Source organism: Salmo salar, chromosome ssa13, assembly GCF_905237065.1.
Source record: "Salmo salar chromosome ssa13, Ssal_v3.1, whole genome shotgun sequence".
Lineage (NCBI taxonomy): Eukaryota > Metazoa > Chordata > Actinopteri > Salmoniformes > Salmonidae > Salmo > Salmo salar.
Window position 1 is genome coordinate 50,149,991 of NC_059454.1, and position 16,725 is coordinate 50,166,715.

At 40.9% G+C, this 16,725-nt stretch overlaps 1 protein-coding gene across 5 annotated transcripts in view; it reads right to left on the reverse strand.

Annotated features, from left to right (window-relative positions):
• LOC106567375 (sterile alpha motif domain-containing protein 11) overlaps nt 1-16,725 on the reverse strand; it is a 106,991-nt gene that overhangs the window by 60,053 nt on the left and 30,213 nt on the right. The window contains exon 1 of one of the 5 annotated variants that reach the window (XM_014136543.2): nt 7,320-7,603. The exons of the other annotated variants lie outside the window; for them this stretch is intronic. The gene's annotated coding sequence lies outside the window, so the exon portion shown is untranslated. Of the gene's footprint in view, nt 1-7,319; nt 7,604-16,725 lie in introns of those variants that run through there. 5 annotated transcript variants of the gene reach the window in all.

Below are 16,725 nucleotides of genomic sequence, written 5' to 3' on the forward strand. Positions count from 1 at the left end.
CTCTCCCTCCTCTGAGAAAAGGGGACACAGTCTTCCAGCTGATGGCGAAACTCAAGTCGCACTGCATTATTTCTGCCTCACGCACCAATTCATGTTGTTACTCCTATGACTTGAGAAAGTGAAATATTCCTCAAAATTAAAAAAGACCCAAGCTGCTAATAATAACAACGCTATCTTATCTGAACACTTTGCTATACTCATTCATTGCATCTACAGTGCTGGTTGTAGCGTGAGTGGAAGTAGGGAGAACGCACACTTTATGGCTTTGAACAAAGTGATGACAGTGCTTAATAACAGCTTAAACACAAATTTATTCATGAAAATAGCAGCTCTTTGCTGTATTCATTAAGTCTCTCTCTAGTCATGGCTTTAAAAGTCTTGAAATCTCACAGTATCAACTTTGCTGTGTGTTTGAGGCTTCTTTTTCCAGTCTATGGCTGGAGGAAACTGTGCAGACACAGTGATCTGAGCTATCTGATTGGCCAGCGGTAGGCCTATAGGTGCTCTTGATTTGCTCTCTGGGCCTGCCAGGACGGTGGAGTTCTACCTTCAGACACATGAAATGGTTCAAAATGGGAACACTTTGCCTTCCTGGTGCTAGGGCTGCTAAATGAAGTGCACTTACCGCCAACAATTGCATTCATTAGTTTTATTAACAAATGTATTTAAAAAATGCAAGTCTGCCAAAGCAACAACCTGATAAAAATGAATTTATATGAATGCTGTAAGTACAGAAATTGTTAGCTCACTGGGAAATGAATATCCAACTAGTCAGTGACAACTGTGCAGAGTTTGTGACAGCAACTATGTGAGCTTATTACAGTATTACAGATGCTATGTCCTGGGACTTCCTATGATCTTCTATGTAGAAGAACCCCTTACCTTCTAACGACTCTTGTGTCACTTGTCAGCGTCATAGAGCAAAACATGTTACATGTGCATGTTCATGAGAGCCTCAGCTTTTCATAGATACGTTTGTAGCTCAAACCATTCAGACTTTACAGACGTTTTTGTAAAAAGATCCGGCCTCGGGCACCTTCTCACAAACACCACTCTAGCTCAGCCCCCATGAATCACACAGACTACTGGTTGGTATTTACAGATGCAGAAGAAATAGATTAATCCAATGGTACAACCCAGAAGTTGGTTCATTTTCAACTGTAGTCCCTGGACTTTAAAGCCCTCTCTCCCACAGTGACACCACTGCCCTAGCCTCTCTTCAAGGCCAAACCATAGGAGGGTTTTAGAGATTAGGGCTTGGATCTGCCTGCCATGCCCAATGCCCTACCAGCTCCCTCTAATCCAGCAGCAGCAACTACGGACACAACTGTGTCATGGAGTTACTTCAACGCAATCTGATTAGCGCTCTGATCGCATTAAACGGCATAACGATGGAAAATAGGCACTTAGCATTTGAGGGAATATCACAGACGAATCTCTCCATCACTATATGGCTATGGGGCATACGGTCGAAAAGGTTTGGTTTATTGAATGTTAAATTCTGCAGAAGTTATGCCTCAAGGGTTATTTTGTTGCAGAAAATACAAAATACAGATAAGGAAGATATGAATAAATGTCATTACATTTAATAGTTTTCCCCTGTTTCCTTAAATTTGGAGTATCAAGTTCAACTGAATATGTTCAAATCAAGTTTGGTGAACATACTAGTTGTCTTACATAAGAACAGGATCCAAAATTTCCCCCATATGTTCAGGGAACATTATTGCTAACCAGGAAGAGACAGTGGAGGGAGTCAGGGTGACAAGGCATAGTGGCTGGGGATGGTTCTGATTGGCCACCACTCTGAGGAGGCCACATGGTTTGCGGCTGCTGGATTCTGGATTTTTACAGCACAATGATTATAGCCTCTAGCTCCATAATGCCAGGCTGCCGTGCTCTGAGCTGTTTTCCAAATTGTACGGAACAGATGCGGGGTAATTTATTTTGTCTGATTCTGACCACGTTGGAATACCAGTTTCTTGTCAGTCAACGGGAATCAATGAGTCAAACTTAAAACAGAACAGAACGCAGACAAAATAAGTCCTGCCTAGTTGCTAAGCGACAAATGACGCTTTAGTTGTAGCATAACGTCACACTTTCGGTGACACTACTCCAACCGAGCCCTTAGACCTCAATCAAAATAAACCTGTAAAGAAGTTGAAAATCAAATTTCTATGATGTTTTTGCTACACTCAATTCAGGTCTACTTTGTTAAGGTTCATAGTCATACTGGCTAATTTAGATGACCTCATGCAAAAAATCACAGATCCACAAAATTGAGATCCGCTAGCAACTAAACCCCCTGACCCTACCTGCTCCCTATCATTGACAGTAATCGTCATAATGCTACTCTGAACTTCTCACCGAGGCTACGGGGTTATTATCGCATGGCAATGTAGCGGTGCTAAGCTGTGACGAACAAGGACATCATTAGCGCTGGTAATTAGCACACTTTTCCTGCGCAGTCCCTGTGTGGTTGGGTAAAGAGGGACGGCCCCTCCCCCCTGCACGGGTGGCCAGGCCAAGGTCATAATCTGTGCTTGGGCTACAGGGGCTGTGGGATGTGTGTGTGTGTGGGGGGGGGGGGGGGGGGTTAAGTCCTAGCCGCCTTACTCAGCTCTCCCTCATGAGTTGGGTAGGTGGGGGGGGGAGGGGGCATAGGGTAAGGGAAGCGGGGTAGTGATTGGATGTGGTGGTGACAGCTAAGAAGAACATGAGATTCTGTTTGATGGCCCAGGCCGCACACCGAAGACCCTAAACTGATCAATACCCCCCCCTCATCATCCCCAGTTGGTCCAGTCCACAGGACAGACTAACTGACAGACTGATCGAGATGCCATGACCCAGATGCTACTACTTTATTAGCCAGGTTCTAATGCAGGGTAACTTTGACACGGATTACAATGGAAAAGAAAGATGTTCTTTTCATTGTTTGAGAATCACAACCATGATCCATTCAATCCAATGAGCTCCGAATTCTACTCACTCATAACATAGAAAATCTAAAACTTTTAGAGGAGAACATTGCTGATAGATGATTTGTGAATATATTTCTAAAAAGATCCATAGTAAATCAGTAAAGTGTTCAGACAACTGACAATTTGGAGGCTATTTCTGAATCAGTTAAGGAGAAAAGAGTAAAATAACAAAATTACACTGTATCTTATTATCACATTGAAAGGAAACTATTGGGTCCAGTCACATTTTTTCAGAGTTCCATTGACTCTCAGACAGTGATTACCAAACTCAGTCTTTTGTTCGGTGTATAGAGGGGGAAAAACATGCGTGGGCTGGGCTGGTATAGATGACCATTAGACCAGAGAGACATTCCTGGTATCACTTTTTATGAAGTACATACATATAATGCAATAACATCCTTTACAAAGCCTTATAATACACATAGAGCCTTCCGAAAATATTCACACCCCTTGACTTTTTCCACATTTTGTTGTGTTTTTGTCACTGGCCTACACACAATACCCCATAATGTAAAAGTGGAATTATGTTTTTTTATTAAATTAATAAAAAATGAAAAGCTGAAATGTCTTGAGTCAATAAGTATTCAACCCCTTTGTTATGGCAAGCGTAAGTGAGTTCAGGAGTAAAAATGTGCTTAATAACAAGTCACACAATAAGCTGCATGGACTCTGTGTGCAATAACTGTTTAAGACGATTTTTGAATGATTGGCCCATCTCTGTACCCAACACAATTATCTGTATTATCAGTCGAGCAATGAATTTCAAAACCAGATTAAACCAAAAAGACCAGGGAGGTTTTACAAAGTCTCGCAAAGGGCACCTATTGGTAGATGGGAAAAAAAACAAACAGACATTGAATATACCTTGGAGCATGGTGAAGTTATTAATTGCACTTTGGATGGTGTATCAATACACCCAGTCACTACAAAGATACAGGCGTCCTTCCTAACTCAGTTGCCAGAGCGGAAGGTTCACCATGAGGCCAATGGTGACTTTAAAACAGTTACAGCGTTTATTGGCTGTGATAGGAGAAAACGGAGGATGGATCAACAACATTGTACAGTACTAACCTAATTGACAGAGTAAAAAGGAGGCCAGTAAAAAATAAACTATTCCAAAATATGCATTCTGTTTGCAATTAACTTTTTGTCCTGAAATCAAAGTGTTATGTTTGGGGCAAATACGATACATTACTGAGTACCACTCTCCATATTTTCAAGCATAGTTGTGGCTGCATCATGTTATGGGTATGCTTGTAATCGTTAAGGAATGGGGAGTTTTTCAGGATAAAAAAGAAATGGAACGGCAAAATCCTAGAGGAAAACCTGGTTCAGCTGATGTAAAAAGGGCTTTATATATACATTTGATTGATTCAGTCTGCTTCCACCACACACTGGGAGATTAACTGACCTTTCAGCAGGACAATAACCTAAACCACATGGCCAAATCTACACCGGAGTTGCTTACCAAGAAGAGCGTGAATGTTCCAGTTTTGACTTAAATCTGCTTGAAAATCTATGGCAAGACCTGAAAATGGTTGTCTGGCAATGATCAACAACCAATTTGACAGAGCTTGAAGAATTTTGAAAGGAATAATGGGCAAATGTTGCACAATCCAGGTGTGCTCTTAGAGACTTACCCAAAAAGATTCACACCTGTAATTGCTCCCAAAGGTGCTCCTACAAAGTACTGATTCATGGGTGTGAAAATGTAGGTAAATAAGATATTTCTGTATTTCATGTTCATTAAATGTGCAACATTTTTGTCATTATGGGGCATTGTGTGTAGATGGGTGAGAACCCCCAAAAATATGTACTCAATTTTGAATTCAGCCTGTAGCGCAACAAAATATGTAGTAAGTCAAGGGGTACGAATACTGCATACTTTCTGAAGACACTGTATAATGTGTTGTGACACTGTCTATTAGTGTCCATAATAACTCACAAGTGACTATAAAACTTTCATGAAACTACAGTGGGACCCAAACAGAAAATAGCTCCCACAGAAAAGGTTCACTGGCAAAGTTGCTGGAACTTCAACCAATGGGAGTTAGCAGCTGCTGTTCTGACATTACCAAAGGAGAAACAAATGAGACTCTCCAAATGCCATGAAAAGCATCTTCTCCTGGCATGGGAACAGAATAGCAGAGGGCAACCCCACAGTGCCCTGCTGTGACATTGGCAAAGAGGTGTGCTGGACAAAGCTGGAGCTCATAGTGTGAGCTGACACTGGCTTGCACGGGTTGGCAGCCTGGGCACCCCGATGCCATGTCTGACACCACGACTGAGACTGCACTGACAGACAGGGGGACAGAGGGGACAAGGGGATATAGGCAGCTGCCATGGTGGGGCCATGGAGGTGTCATGCAGGTGTAGAGGGAGTTTGCATCCCAAAGAGCACCCTATTCCCTATATAGTGCAACGCTTTTGACCAATGCCCATCTGGTCAAAAGTAGTACATTATATAGGGAATAGCGTGCCATTTAGGACACACCCAGAGAGACGACGGCCTGCTTGGAACACCTGCTGCCTGCAGCTATAGCGCGACTGCAGTGCCCTCCCTCCTCCTCCGACCTCAAAACAAAAAACAGACCACACAGCTAGCTACAACCTGCAACTGCAGGTGATCCACATCCTATACTATAGACTGCGAATACACAGGGAGAGTTAAAAAAGGACAACGCTTTAATTACCATTGCTGAGTGATATCTTCATTCTCTAGACCAAAATGTACGTATGTAAGGTCTTTTGGTGAGAAAAAAATCATTGTCAAAAAACAAAGGCTTAATGCAAAGATATGGATTTCGACATACTTCATGTTTTGTTTTGTTTTCAGACAAACACTTGTGTTCGTATGCCACTCACATTTGGATGGAAAGACAGCCTGCAACTGGGGCCCGAACAAGCAGAGGGAGTCATAAATAAATACAGAAATAGATACATAAATAAATAAGAACAGCCCTGGATATCTCTTGGGCTTTCCCTGTTGTTCCTTCCTTACAAAAGCTGATGTGGGGCCGATATGGCTGCAGAGAGAAAGAAAAGTAAAAGTAAATAAAAGATAAGTCTGCCACATGGAGACTTGGTACGGTTCTCTCTAACTAAGCTACTACACTGAGCCAGAAAATGGTGTCAGAATCCAATCTCAATGTTATTGGAGATGTGAGTATGTTTAGTAATTGATCGATCCAAATATTCTCCCAAATGTCAAATGTCAGATCTCAGTATCTGATCTCAGATATTGTATCTATTATCATCTATTATCTAATAGTCTCATTGCGTATTATCTATTGTCTAATTGCGTTGCCGCTCTCTGCAGAGGTGATATTGAGTTTTAGAAAGTAAATTACCAATAATAATTTGGGATTAAATTAAGCAATTCTTCAAACCAGGGACCGAGATTCAAAAGAGATTCTTTAGGACTTCAACTCTAAAAAAGGTATGCAGGTAGGTTTCCTATAGTACATAATCAAACAGCACTTTGGAACAGTACCCTGTTTAAAATGCAACACTCCAAATGTTTTCATGGAGAGACAGTGACTCGTGAGCATCTTTACTAGACCCTCCTTGCAAAAGTCATCTTTTGCGCAGAAAGAAGACAAATTCTACACTTCCATGTATGTGGAAAACTGGATTCTTGCTACAAGTACCTCCTAACCTGTTGCCATGGAGAAGCGTGTGAAAGTAGCAAATAGGTCTTCAGCCTTTTTTCCAGAAAGCTCGAAAAGCTCCATATTCACTAATTAGAACTTTAGGAGAAAGCCCTTTCCAAGAATTCCTCTGTCGCCATGATGTCTCCTTGCTGGCTCTAAGTTAAGACACAATCTCACCAAAACCAGAAGTAAGAGAAAGGTTAACCTTGTTGTTTTATTAACGTAGGTTTATCACACACGATAAAATGTAAATATAAAAAATATAGTACTATTATAATATTAACTTATATCCATTGTATAAATCGAAAGATTGCCGTCTATAAGGAGAGAACGACTGAGACAAAGGCCAACCTTCATTCTTGGACTAAAAAACGAAACTCAAGAAAACTGTCTGGACAATTTTAAGACAATGCTATGAATTAGTATAGAGCTCCTACCCATTCCTCCACTACACAACTGTAAACAAACATCTTTCAGACTTACTGCTTTTAAGGAACGGTACCTCCTTAGCATAAAACCTCGAACAAACTTTGCCTCTGCTGAGCTGAGGTTTTTCCCTCAGCGAACATTACTATTGCATCAATATAAATAAATACACAACTTGCATTATCTATTTCTACAGTACTAAAAACTGACATAAGACAAAATGCTAATTTACACTGATCATGAATTCTACTCCAGTACATACCAGCATTGATAGAGTGAGGTATCGTGATTCTAGTAGAAATTGTGCGAGTTGGCCTCCACTGGGTTCAGCCTCTAGCATCTCTGCTTCCTAGAGAGGGGCTGGACACCTTGCAGGGACTACTTTGAGATGCACAGAGTCACATAGCAATGTTGTGGTTGCTATGTTAGCGTCCAGCGGTTCACGGAAGGCTATGCCCAGTGGAAATAGGTATGGCTGCTTTGCACAGCACATCTCTCTCTCTTTGTCCATCTACGGAAGGGCCTACTACCAGCACCCTTGTGACAACCTCCCTCCTCCCATTTCAGACATGTAATCTACTTAGACTGTTATACTACACAAATAATAATGCTATTTTCCCTTCGATAAGAAATATGGGAAACATTTTGCTTTTGAAAAGGAAGAATTTTATGGTTGTGTATATGAAATAGAAACATATGACATAAATGCTTGACTTAGTGAGTTTTCTAGGGCTATAAACGTATGTGTTGTGTGGCGTTTTTCCACAGGGTGCTCCTTAAAAGCCCAACGTCTGCAGGTGGAACTTATATAATCCGTGGTGGTTGCTCGGTAATTACCCAGACTCTCTGTCAGCACTTTGGAATCAAAGCCTTGTTATCTACACGACGTCAAACTCAAACAACACTCAGGTAGGCTTTGTTTTGCCCTTGAGTATAAGACACTAAACCTAAGCTACCATCGTCAAATATTTAGCCAGTATGATGGATTCCGGTAGCACTTTATAATACCGCCAGATAATAAAACATTTATAATGGATTAGTAAATAGTTTACTGATAATTTATTAATCATTACTCACACATTTGTAAATGTTAGTAACCTAGTTATTCACACATTTATAAACAACTTTCAAAGTATTTAATAATGATTCATAAGATCATTCATAAGATGTTTAAAGTAGGTCCTTATAAACCGTTTACCAAGATGGACATGCCATTGGTAGACATTCCAGCATTCCAGACATTCCAGCAGTACCTGATGCTTCTTAAAGGGATACTTCAGGATTTTGGCAATGAGGCCCTTTATCTACTTCCCCAAAGTCAGATGAACTCGTGATTATAATTGTTATGTTTCTGCGTGCAGTTTGAAGGAAGTTGCTAACTAGCGCTAGTGCAATTGCTAACTAGCGTTAGCATAATGACTGGAGATCTATGGTATCTGCTAGCATGTTAGCATTGGCTCGCGAAACTACCTCTAACTTCCTTCCAGTATGGACAAAGAAACATAAAAATGGTATCCATGAGTTCATCTGTAGATAAAGGGCTTCATTGCCAAAATCCCAAAGTAGCCCTTCAAGGTCTCAAATGGCCTCTAGAACATATCAATGGTTAAACAATAGGCACACAACACAGAGGGTTTTTTGAAAATATATTTATTCCATAACAGTCACACTGTTGTAATAGTGTGATGTGTAAGGGAGTGATGGTGTCCCGTGTAGCTCTGTCGATAGAGCATGGCTCTTGCAACGCCAGGATTGTGGGTTTGATTTCCATGGGGGACCAGTATGAAAATGTATACACTCACCACTGTAAATAACTCTGGATAAGAGCATCTGCTAAATGACTAAAATTAACTTTAGACACGCTCTATGCTGAGTTAAATAATGATTTTAGTCCGAAAATGCCAAGCATCTCTTGGCAGTGGCTTTTCTACCAAAACCAAAGTGTGGATTGCAGTCAGTCCTTGTAGCGTTCTAATCTTGATTAACCCAGAACTAAAATCTTGTATAATTTGGTCAGCTGTGTGATCAAATTTTGGCTCCATAAGTGTTAGAAATTTGGAGTTCCGGTTTGCGAAGTCTTCACCCTCGCAAAAGAAAACTCTCAGACAAAGCTAATTTCACCACACGTGTGAATCAGTCAAAGTTTGAGCACTGCCATTGTCCAATCCTGATACAGTGGTTCCTCCTTTAAAAGTTGCAGCATACTGCGGCGCAGCTTGCATGTTGCCGCAGAATTCTATGGCACGATATCTAAGTATGAAACACTGGTACCATTAATGCTGGTTAGTGCTAGTTTGACCACCAGAGGGCATCTTTGAGAAGCATTTGATAGCCTTCAATAATGGCTGAACTAGAGAATACAGGCACGTGGGAGACCGGGGTTCAAATCTCTGACGGGGAGGAAGGAGTAGGCTGTCCTTGTAAATAAGAAATTGTTCTTAACCTGTTAGGGCTAGGGGGCAGTATTGACACGGCTGGATAAAAAACATACCCGATTTAATCTGGTTACCACTCCTACCCAGTAACTAGAATATGCATATACTTATTACATATGGATAGAAAACACCCTACATTTTCTAAAACTGTTTGAATGGTGTCTGTGAGTATAACAGAACTCAAATGGCAGGTCAAAACCTGAGAGATTCCTTTACAGGAAGTGGCCTGTCTGACCATTTCTTGAACTTCTTTTCCATCTCTATCATTTACTAAGGATCTCTGCTCTAACGTGACACTTCCCACGTCGTCCATAGGCGCTCAGAGCCCGGGAAAAAACAGAATGTCGTCATTCCAGCCCCAGGCTGAAACACATTATCGCCTTTCTCAAGTGGCCGATCAAGGGACACTGGGCTTATGCTCGTGACCCCGACCGCCCCCGCCTTTGGGATTTTTTCCTCTGTTTGCCGAAAAGGAGATTCCCTGTCGGAATATTATCGCTTTTCTACGAGAAAAATGTCGTAAAAATTGATTTTAAACAGCGGTTGACATGCTTCGAAGTACGGTAATGGAATATTTAGAATTTTATTGTCACGAATTGCGCCATGCGCGCGACACTTCTTTACTATTTCGGATAGTGTCTGGAACGCATACGAACAAAACGCCGCTATTCGGATATAACGATGGATTATTTTGGACCAAACCAACATTTGTTATTGAAGTAGCAGTCCTGGGTGTGCATTCTGACGAAGACAACAAAAGGTAATGAAACTTTTATAATAGTAAATATGATTATGGTGAGTGCTAAACTTGCCGGGTGTCTAAATAGCGAGCCCGTGATGCCTGGGCTATGTACTTAGAATATTGCAAAATGTGCTTTCACCAAAAAGCTATTTTAAAATCGGACATATCGAGTGCATAGAGGAGGTCTGTATCTATAATTCTTAAAATAATTGTTATGCTTTTTGTGAACGTTTATCGTGAGTAATTTAGTAAAATGTTAGCGAATTCCCCGGAAGTTTGCGGGGGTATGCTAGTTCTGAACGTCACATGCTAATGTAAAAAGCTGGTTTTTGATATAAATATGAACTTGATTGAACAAAACATGCATGTATTGTATAACATAATGTCCTAGGGTTGTCATCTGATGAAGATCATCAAAGGTGAGTGCTGCATTTAGCTGTCTTCTGGGTTTTGGTGACATTATATGCTGGCTTGAAAAATGGGTGTCTGATTATTTCTGGCTTGGTACTCTGCTGACATAATCTAATGTTTTGCTTTCGTTGTAAAGCCTTTTTGAAATCGGACAGTGTGGTTAGATTAACGAGAGTCGTGTCTTTAAATGGCTGTAAAATAGTCATATGTTTGAGAAATTGAAGTAATAGGATTTTTAAGGTTTTGAAAATCGCGCCACAGGCTGGCAGTGGCTGTTACGTAGAGGTTAACTGATTCCATATGAGTTATTTCATAGTTTTGATGTCTTCACTATTATTCTACAATGTAGAAAATAGTAAAAATAAAGAAAAACCCTGGAATGAGTAGGTGTGTCCAAACTTTGACTGGTACTTGCTTAATTAATTTGATGAATATTATGGTGTTTATATTCCAAGGAAAATGAAAAACCCTCTGGGTTTCCGTTAGGATGGAATGGAAAATATGGAGCTGTACAACGTGAAGGTCGGGAGTACAGTACTGGGCTTTTTAGCTAAATAATCCAGTGTCCTGCGGGCATGTGGGAGACTGGGGTTCAATTCCCCAACAGGGAGGAAAGAGTAGACTATCCTTGTAAATAAGAATTTGTTCTTAACTGACTTGCCTAGTTAAATAAAGGTTACGCTAACAGCATAACATTTCTACACTCTAATTCTAGTCTAACTAATACCCAAATGGAGATTAGGTGAAAATAAAAATCTCATTGATTTATCAAGACCAGTCCCCATGCTTGTCTCAGAGCAGCGCGAAACGGTGCTAAAATAGTTGTAGGCTATTGCTTCAAATCCTATTGATTCTAACTTCAATATGCTATTTAAATAAATTAGACCTACCCCACTTTTAACAGCACATTACTCAACAATAGTGAGACTCATGTTGCCTACGGTAGGCCTACAGTATATCGAAAAATATGACGTGACTCTCCGCCAATAATTACATATAGAGAATTGGAGGATTGGAGGATATTTCTGTAATTCAGTGATATTTATTGTCATAGTAATTCGTTATGGATCCATAACTAAATAAACATCGGCCTTTTGAAAGTATATTTTTATCATTATTTTATTAATGAAAGCATAAATATGCCATTATTAGTTACATTGTTTTAGTTTGAACGTGCAGACTGGCACTGAGAACAGAACAGCGGGAACGTTTCCCTAGTCAGCGCCATTATTAGTGCAATGCCCCTTAAAGTGTTGCCAGTGTGGCGGGGTGGGTGTCCACACCCTCCCCCTTCCTCCTCCTCCCGTTACATGGCCTAGGTCAGTCTTCTGTGCGCGGCTCTGCGGCCCATCCCGTGCCCTCTGCCCTCATGCCTTGAACCTCGCGCGCTTTCAGTGGATACAGGCCGGAGAACTGCAAGGCAGTCCCATTGTGCGCAACTCGGGAGCCATGACCAATATATATTGTCCTGCTAATACCAGGGTTAATAATATATCTGTGAGAATATCCAACGGGCTTTCATATAATTCTAAATTAATATTAATAATAATCATAACCTACAATCAACTCATGGTTTTCCCAGCCAAGGTCAGCACGGGTATTGAACCGGCATCTGTAGCAACACAGCTTGCACAGCTACATGTATGCAGCATCTTAGACCATTGCCCCATTCAGGCACAGTACAAAATGACTGGTCGGGAGTGGCCTACAGTACTACAGTAAGAGCAAAATAATCCTAACAAAATAAAATAATAAAAACCTTAGTGTAACAACAGTTTTAGTAAGTAATACTGAAGTTATCAATTATCAGTTTCTATTTAGGTTTATGTCGCCCATTCTTTGTCAATTAGAAACACAGTAGGCCCCAAAAGCATAATCAGTGCTCTAACTCCCCCTTGCGCTGGTCTGGAGCAATGAAGGGCTGACGCAGGGTACCGTACTAAACCACAAATTACCTGAAAGTCCCACGGCGTAAGCTCACAACTTTTAAAGGAGGTACCACTGTACGTCCAAATAATCAATCAAAACCCAAACCCCGGAACTACCGCGGCTCCTTACCCTATGCATTCCATCCCGTTGAAACAGATGCTTCAGTTTACGCGCAGAATTTGTCCACGAGAGATTAAGAGCAGTCCATAGACACATTTCTGAATATATTATTTCACTGACCTATCACATACGTTTGAAGAGTTACTACCTTTAAAGGCCCAGTAAATGTGTCACCAAACAAAGCCATGTGTAAAAAATGTCTGCGGTTGAAAGACTAAAGCACTGGAAACATTTAAAGGTTATGTAGTACATGTAACATTTCTACTTGTAAATCATACTTGTACCTCAATCACATATCAGTAGTAATGAAGGAATAAAGAAAGAAACACTATCCGTTCCGTTTTATGATTAGCAACACATTACAAGTCTTCGTTAAGTCCTTGCAACAGTTGTTTCACAACAGTTTTGTGATAAAATGTTTGATAATGTTGGATATATTTCCTTTAAAGGCCCTGAACAGTCAAACACGTGATTGTCCTGTGTTTCATATATTTCTACACTATGAGGTTGGAACAATACTTTGAAATTGTGAACGTTATGATAATGCCATTGTAGTTTAAGAGCTGTTTATAAAGACAGCCTGAAATGTATGCCTGTTTTGGTTGTATGGAGTTTTTTAAATGAGTTAATAGACCAATAAGACAGATAGTTCCAAACCTCTCTGCCAATAACAGCTAGTTTTCAGTGTTTCCCTCATCACTCAGACCACTCCCAGACAGTCCTTTCAAAATTCTTGCTTGAGAAATTGCTCTTTGCTAAGAAACAATTTTTGTTTCTTTTTGACCGTTTCAATTGAAAACAATCACAGTAAGATGATTTTTACCCAGAAAAGATTTGATATTGTGATAAAAACAACTGCATTGAACGTTTAACATCCTGTGTTTGGTGCTAATTATTTTACCATTGATATTTTGAGACGTGTCCATCGTTGTGAGAAGTTGTGAGAAGTTACACTGGTCACTCCAAATATTTATACATTATTTATAATGTATAAATAACCCACACTTTACATGAGGCCAAACAAAAAGACTTAACTAATTATTAGTAAATGGTTTATAAGGACTGACACTACACGACCAAAAGTATATGGGCACCTGCTTGTCGAACATCTTATTCCAAAATCATGGATATTAGTTTGGAGTTGGTCCCCCTTTTGCTGCTATAAAAGCCTCCACTCTTCTGGGAAGGCTTTCCACTAGATGTTGGAACATTGCTGCGGGGACTTGCTTCCATTCAGCCACAAGAGCATTAGTGAGGTCAAGCACTGATGTTGGGTGATTAGGCCCGGCTCGCAGTCGGTGTTCCAATTCATCACAAAGGTGTTTGATGGGGTTGAGGTCAGGGCTCTGTGCAGGCCAGTCAAGCTCTTCCACACCGATCTCAACAAATAATTTCCCAAACTGTTGCCACAAAGTTGGAAGCACAGAATCGTCTAGAATGTCATTGTTTGCTGTAGCATTAAGATTTCCTTTCACTGGAACTAAGGGGCCTAGCCCAAACCATGAAAACAGGCCCAGACCATTATTCCTCCTCCACCAAACTTTACAGTTGGCACTATGCATTCGGGCAGGTAGCATTCTCCTGGCATCTGCCATACTCAGGTTCGTCCGTCGGCCTGCCAGTTGGTGACGCGTGATTCCTCACTCAGAGAAAGCGTTTCCACCGTTTCCAATGGCGGCGAGCTTTACGTGGTGTAAAGCCGACGCTTGGCATTGCGCATGGTGATCTTAGGCTTATGTGCGGCTGCTCGGCCATGGAAACCCATTTCATGAAGTTCCCGACAAACAGTTATTGTGCTGACGTTGCCTCCAGAGGCAGTTTGGAACTCGGTAGTGAGTGTTACGTGCTATGTGCGTTACGCGCTCGGTAGTGTGATACGATTTTTAAGCGCTATGTGCTTAAGCATTCAGCACTCTGTGAGCTAGTGTGGCCTACCACTTTGTGGCTGAGCCGTTGTTGCTCCTAGACGTTTACACTTTTCAATAACAGTACTTACAGTTGACCTGGGTAGGTCTAGCAGTGCAGAAATTTGACAAACTGACTTGTTGGAAAGGTGGCATCCTATCACGGTGCCACGTTGAAAGTCACTGAGCTCTTAAGTAAGGCCATTCTACTGCCAATGTTTGTATATGGAGATTGCATGGCTATGTTCTCGATTTTATAAACCTGTCAGGAAACGGGTGTGGCTGAAATAGCCTAATCCACTAATTTGAAAGGGTGTCCACATACTTTTGTATATATATATAGTGTAAATTAAACATCTTATGAATGGAGTAATGATCAATAAATGATTAATAAACGATTTACTTATCCATTAGATATGCTTTATTACATGGAGTTATTATAAAGTGCTATCTGGATTCTGTACGTCACTTACCTATTGTCTCAATAGACTTGCAAACCACTCCAGGCTAAAAGAAAACGATTGGATATCTGACTCTTATCATAAGATACCTTTATTTTGCAGTATTGGAAGTTACTATTTTATTTATTTTCAGATCAGGATCTAGTCTCCTCCTTATTCCCTGGTTGTGTCTATTCAGTTTGTGTAAAGGGAGAGGGACTACCCCACACATCAAAGAGCTTTAACTCCTGTTCCAAATGTGCCGTCTTTGTGACAACAGACCATTCATCATTTTGTTGGTTCTACCAGGTCTTTGTCCCGGTTCTATCAAGCCTTCACCATGTTCCTCTTCAGCCCGGGCACTCTTTGCTTAATCAGCAGGAATGATACACATCTCTCCTCACTGTTCTGGCGGCCTACTGAACTAATCACCCGTAAAGCCGATGGCCATTAACATTAATCTGGTTAAAAGATATAGAGCCCTCTAATGAACTTGACAAGTCCTCTTTAAGGATGACAACACCTCCGAGGACCTTTCTGACAACTACGAATTCATGCTACTATGTAGCCACAGTACCTGAGGCTGATCCAAGAGTCTATTACTCTGTGTTACAGCACGTCCATGCGGTAATTTCAAAAGTGCTACAACAATATCTGATCGTTCAAAATAATTTAGTTGTTTTGAAGGGAAAATATGAATGAACGTTAAATGGTCTAGGTCGAGGGTATTACAGTCTTGTATTCTTTCAACCTTCAAGAATTAACTTTGGGTAATGGAGTTGAGCTCACAAAAACAGTCAACTGGTGGTGAAAACCTAAATTGATGTAAATTGAAGCGTGCCAGTTTAGTGGAGTCTGCCTCTAGCACAGTCAGTGTAGTCAGCTCAGCTATCCCCATTGAGACCGTGTCTGTGCCTCGACCTAGGTTGGGCAAAACTAAACGTGGCGATCTTCGCCTTAGCAATCTCACTGGAATAAAGACCTCCTCCATTCCTGCCATTATTGAAAGAGATTGTGATACCTCACATCTCAAAATAGGGCTACTTAATGTTAGATCCCTCACTTCTAAGGCAGTTACAGTCAATGAACTAATCACTGATTATAATCTAAGATGTGATTGGCCTGACTGAAACATGACTTAACTCTGATGAATTTACTGTGTTAATTAAGGCCTCACCTTCTGGTTACACTAGTGACCATATCCCCTGCGCATCCCGCAAAGGCAGAGGTGTTGATAACATTTACGATAGCAAATTTCTATTTACAAAAACATTACGACATTTTCGTCTTTTGAGCTTCTAGTCATGAAATCTATGCAGCCTACTCAATCACTTTTTATAGCTACTGCTTACAGGCCTCCTGGGCCATATACAGCGTTCCTCACTGAGTTCCCTGAATTCCTATCGGACCTTGTAGTCATGGCAGATAATATTCAAATTTTTGGTGACTTTAATATTCACATGGAAAAGTCCACAGACCCACTCCATAAGGCTTTCGGAGCCATCATCGACTGGGTTTTGTCCAACATGTCTCCGGACCTACTCACTGCCACAGTCATACTCTGGACCTAGTTCTGTCCCGTGGAATAAATGTTGTGGATCTTAATGTTTTTCCTCATAATCCTGGACTATCGGACCACCATTTTATTACGTTTGCAATCGCAACAAATAATCTGCTCAGACCCCAA